Consider the following 6,039-nt stretch of genomic DNA (forward strand, 5'->3'; position numbering starts at 1 on the left):
CACACACACACACACACACACACACACACACACACACACACACACACACACACACACACAAAGACAACTATACATGCTGTGAACATCAGGCGTCTGCATATTGATCAAAATATCGTTAGTATCAATACCAAACTGACTAACTTATCGTATCAATACTAGCACTACTGACCAGTTGCACTACTGACTTTATTTTTCACAAATAAAGTGAAAAATAAAGTGTGATGATGAGAAAAATCCATTAATTCATTGTTCCCTTGCCCGGACGTGGGGCCCCACTCTGGAGCCATGCCTGGAGTTGGGGCACTCTGGTGAGCACTTCGTGGACATACAGCTGGGCACAGCTCGAAAAGAAGATGTGAATCCCCCTTCCCATTGGCTCACCACCTGTGGGAAGGGCCCTGATGGGGACTCCCTTGTTCTGCTGTGGGACTTCAATGCTCATGTGAGCAATGGCAGTGAGACCTGGAGGGGTGTGTTTGGGAGGTTGTTTAGAACTGGGCCCCCAATCTGAACCAGAGAGGTGTTTTGTTATTGGACTTTTGTGCTTGTCATGGATTGTCCATGACAAACACCAAGTTGAAGCATAAGGGTAGCCATATGTGTTCTTGGCACCAGGACACCAGGACACCTTAGGTCAGAGCTCGATGATAGACTTTGTTGCTGTTTCATCTGATCTGCGCATGTCTTGGACACTTGGATAAAAAGAGGGGTGGAGCTGTCAACTGGTAAGTTGGCTCCAATGGCGGGGGAGGATGCCAGTTAGTGAGGGACTGCTGGCAATGTCTAGCAGTCTCCTGTCAAACTGAGCCACAACTCCCACCTCTGGGAGAACTTTGAACTCGTTCTGGGGGAGGTGGGGGACATTGAGTCTGAGTGGGCCATGTCCTATGCTTCCATTGTCAAGGCAGCTTACTGGAGCTGTGGTCGCAAGGTTGTCAGTGCCTTTCTCAGTGACAACCTTCAAACACACTGGTGGACACTGGCAGTGAGGAATGCTGTCACGCTGAAGAAGGAATTCTATCAGATTGTTTTGGCCTGAGGGACTCCGGAAGCAGCTGATGGGTAATGGCAGTCCAAGCAGATTGTGGCTCAGGTGGTCGCTGAGGCAAAAACTTGGGCAAGGGAGGAGTTCGAAGAGGTCATGGAGAACAACTTCTGAATGCCTTCAAGGCAATTCTGGTCCATCATCTGGCATCACGGGGGGGGGGGGGGGGTTTACAGTGCACGACCAATACTGTTTATGGTGAGATGGTGTGATGCTGACCTCATCCTGGGAAGCTGTGGGTCGGTGGGCAGAATACTTCGAAGACCTCCTCAGTCTCACCAGTACATCTTCCAATGAGGAAGAAGAGCCTGGGGAACCTAGGTTGGGCTCTTCAATCTCCAGTGCTGAGTTCAGTAAGGTGTTAAAAAGCTCCTTGGTGAAAAGGCTTGACGAGATTCACCCGGAGCTCATTAAGGCTCTGGATGTTGTGGGGATATGTTGGTTGACACAACTCTGCAATATTGCATGGACATCAGGGGCAGTTCCCCTGATGCAGAGGAATCACACTCCTGAGCCTCCCTGGTAAGGTCTATTCAGGGGGCCTGGTTGTGGATCACTGGACCAACTTTATACCCTCAGCAGGATCCTGGAGGATGCATGGGAGTTTGTTCAACCAGTGTACTTGTTTTGTAGATTTGGAGAAGGCATTCAACCATGTCCCTCAGGGAGTCCTGTGGGAGGTACTCCAGGAGTATGGGGTAACAGGCCTTTTGAAATGGGCTGTTAGGTCCCTGTACAACTGGTGTCAGATCTTGATCCACATTGCCAGCAGAAAGCCGGGCTTGTTTCCAGTGAGAGTTGGACATTGACAGTGTTGCTTTTTGTCATTATGGACAGAATTTCTAGGCACAGCCAAGATGTTGAGGGGATCCATTTTGGTGGTCTTAGGATCACAACTCGGCATTTTGCAGAATATGTTGTCCTATTGACCTCATCAGATTGTGATCTCCAGCTTTGGCTGGAGCGGTTCACAGCCGAGTGTGAAGCGGCTGAGATGGGGATCAGTGCCTCCAAATCCGAGGCCATGGTCTTGAGTCGGAAAAGGGTAGGTTGCCTCCTCTGGGTCGGGGAAGAAGTCCTGCCCTTAGTGGAGGAGTTTAAGTATCTTAGGGTCTTGTTCACAAATGAGGGAAAAATGAAAAGTGAGATCAACAAGAATATTGGTGCTGCATCTGCAGTGATGCAGGCACTGTATGGATCTGTCATGATGATACAAGAGCTGAGCCAAAAGGCAAAGCTCCTGATTTGCCAGTTGATCTACATTCCTACACTCATCTATGGTCAAAAGCTTTGGGTAGTGACTGAAAGAACAAGACTGCTTATACATGTGGCCGAAATGTGTTTCCTTCACAGGGTGTCTGGGCTCTCCCTTAGAGACAGTTTGAGAAGCTTGGTCATCCGCGAGGGACTCAGAGTAGAGACGCTGCTCCTCCACATTGAGAGGAGCCAGTTGAGGTGGCTTAGGCATCTGGTTAGGATGGTTCCTCCTGGGTTAGATGTTCAGAACATATCCCAAAGGGAGGAGACCCAGAGGAAGACCCAGGACACGCTGGAGGGACTACGTTTCTCAGCTGGCCTGGGAACACCTTTTTTATTATTTTAGCTGTCTTGTAAGCTTGTTTACATGAGGAAGGATTGTTGTTCATATGGTGCCCATATACAGCTATCACTGTGAAAGGGGCAGGGTACACTCTGGACAGGTCACAAGTTCATGGGGCCTGACAAACAACCATTCACTCTCTCATGTTTTTGGTCTGTGGGAGGAAGCAAGATTACCCAGAAAAAAACCACACATGCACAGAGAGAACATGCAAACTCTATCCAGAAAGGTCCTTGGGCTGGGATTCGATCTAGCGACCTTGTTACTGAGAGGCAACATCTCTACCAACTGAGCCACCATGCTGCCTTGTTGTTTCAGTTTGTATTTTATATCTAAACAGGCATGTTTGTTTGCACAAATGTGCTCTATCATTCAATTTTTCATCCCACATGCAGCAGTGGTTGGAAAAGTTGTACTGAAATACAATTTGGTACAAAAGATTTTTCTTTGCAAAATGAACAATTTTGTCAGAAAGCACCTTAAGAAAGTCACATTTTCATTTTTGGCATACTGCAGAGGACCATCCACACCCTATTGAAAACCCTGTGAAAACTTTATTACGCTTACAGAAACAGTCACTTTTAATGGGAAGATGAAAGCCGGTTATTCTGCCTCCTTGTCCGTCTTTACCTCTACATTCATGTCATTTGTTGCTCAAGTCTGCCACAGAAAAGAGGCCTAATTTTAGCTCATTGTCCCTGATGATTCTGACATCAGCTTCAAGGGATTTCAGAGCATACTGATCTCTACTAAAAAAAACTTTAAATTACCAAGTGAGCTCAAAGTATGGAATCCCTGTGCCTCTCTCTGGAACAATTTCAGAGGAGGGAGACGAGTGCCGTGATGTGTGGTTCAAATAATTAGTCCAAAACTAGTCCCCTGTCACCAAATAGTTAATTAAAAGCCTTCTCACTGTAGGTATATGAGTGTATCCAGAGGATTAAAGGATGTAATTTTAATTATGTTCTCTTCATTCCACTCTTTTTTTTACCTTTTCCCAACACATGGTTAGTTAAAATTTTTTTAACTACTATCACTCCAAACATTTAAACAGTTTTCTTATTAGGAGGTATCCCCATGAGAACAAGTTGATTAAAGCAGGAAAGAGTAAGCGAGCAATTGTCATGCTGATAGGTGAAAAACTACATTTGTATGTTATTCATTTTGGAGTTTTACTTCAAATCCTTACCTTTCATTAATGTGTGCGACAGTAAAACAAAACAAACAAAAAATTAAGAACTTTCTTTAACTGCAAACTGTCTTGCAGACAAAGTGAAGTAGCCTACCTTCAGTGAAAATTCTCTGCAGTAAAGTACTGAAGAAAAGTTATTTAACAAATAGGTGAATAAACACTTTTCCATTGTAGAGTAAAAATCAAATCCATGCAAGTTTTTTAGATCAGTATAGAAATGGTTTTATATGCAAAGATTTCTCTATTTTTATATAAAGACATAAAGGATGAACAGTATTTCTGTCTTATGGACTGAGCTAGGGGACAAAGTGGGCATTATTGAGCAGTACATTACCTGAAAAATAATACTTTCCCCTATTTATATGGATTACATTCCCTTTTTCATACAGGTCAGTGTAGGTTAGTGTAATTTAAACAAATTTGTCTCATTTCCAAGAGAGATCCATTCAAACAAAATAAAATTTTAACACATTTATATGCTGATTTGTGTGTGGCCATTTTAGATTTGTGCTCTCATTCAGTATTTGCAACAATCAGGATGAGACAACTCATGACCCTAAGCTGTGAAAGATGTATATTTAAAGTATGCTATATGTGTGAAAAAGAGCATAATCTTTTCCATAACCTTGTCTTGAGTCTCACCTGTGCCTTGTCAATCGCCACGCCCAGCTTGCTGTCAAGTAATCATCCAGATCTGGTACATCTGTGCACGCCACCATATAAGCTCCAGCCTTGCCTTCAGTCTCAAAGTTTCACAGTGCAAGAAGGGATATTATCGCATTCCTCAACAGCTTGCAAGTTCAAACTGAGTGACACCTGCAATTGGACTTGGCCAGAACCCGGTTCCATTCAGAAAAGGTTAGTGGCTGCTTCCTTTCACTCCCTACAGCTCCTGATTGCCCACTCAGCCACTAACCTCTTGTCTTCCCCTTACAGAGATCTGGATGCAGTGTTCGTCACTTCCTGGTTGTCCTGCAGCGATCGCCACTCAAACTGTTTAACTTTTTCTGTGCTTGGCTGAGATTTTGAGTCTTAAAACCAAACCATTTCAAACCTTACCTACAGTACATCAGTTCTCTATAGATACAACCAAACTGAAAGAACAAATGTAATATATGATACATGTATAAGAAGAAAATCAAATAATGAAACAATGCCTAAATCTTTTGCACAATATGGAAGGGGGGAGCTTTACTATGCTGTTTGATTATAAAGAGATGTATTTCAGACTCTAGCTCAGGGGTGTCAAACTCCTGTCCTCGAGGGCCGCTATCCTGCATGTTTTAGAGGTTTTCTTGCTCCAACACACCTGATTTTGATCGCTGGGTGATTAACAGGCTTCTGCCCAATTTGAAGAGTTAATTCAATCACTGAATCAGGTGTGTTGGAGCTGGAAAACCTCTAAAACATGCAGGATAGTGGCCCTCGAGGACTGGAGTTTGACACCCCTGCTACAGTTGCTAATTCTGAGCAACTAGTGCACAGCACAGCTGCTCCACCAACAAATGAGGAAGCATGATATGAAGCTTTGTTTCAAAAAGACTTTTATTAAAGGGATCCATGATTAGTTGTAACATTAGACTTTATTTAATAAACATACTGTATTTAAACTATAAAATAAAGACTGTAAAAACACAGTAAGCTGTTTTAGTTTTTATAATTTTCAAACTAAAAGTTTAAAAATATATTACACAGATGGGGCCATTTTATTTACATGCAAAGCATTCTGGGTAAATTATGACGTGGATAGGTCCTCGGTGCGAGGCTCCTAGTGAGCTACATCCACCCTGAAGTTTAATCTTGGACAATATCTGATGATTGGCTCTTTTAAATGAAACCAGAGAGCGTTGATAGAGAGAAGGTAGAAATGACTTAGCCTGTAACTGGAAAAAATGGATGGAGGACAAAAGAGCTGCTTCATGGAAGAAGAACCTCAGCTTAGCCTGTTAGCTTTAGCATTAGCCCTGACGCTATCATCATATATACAGCGGGCAAAATAAGTATTGAACATGTCAACATTTTTCTCAGTAAATACTGTATATTATAGAGGTGCTAATGACATGAAATTTTCACCAGATGTTGGTAACAACCCAAGTGATCCATACATACAAAGAAATCAAACCATAAATGTCCGGAAATGAAGTTATTTGTAATAATGTGGAATGGCACAGGGAAAAAGTATTGAACACACTTACTGAAATG

The sequence above is a fragment of the Austrofundulus limnaeus genome, unplaced genomic scaffold (genome assembly GCF_001266775.1).
Source record: "Austrofundulus limnaeus strain Quisiro unplaced genomic scaffold, Austrofundulus_limnaeus-1.0 Scaffold211, whole genome shotgun sequence".
NCBI classification, from domain to species: Eukaryota; Metazoa; Chordata; class Actinopteri; order Cyprinodontiformes; family Rivulidae; genus Austrofundulus; species Austrofundulus limnaeus.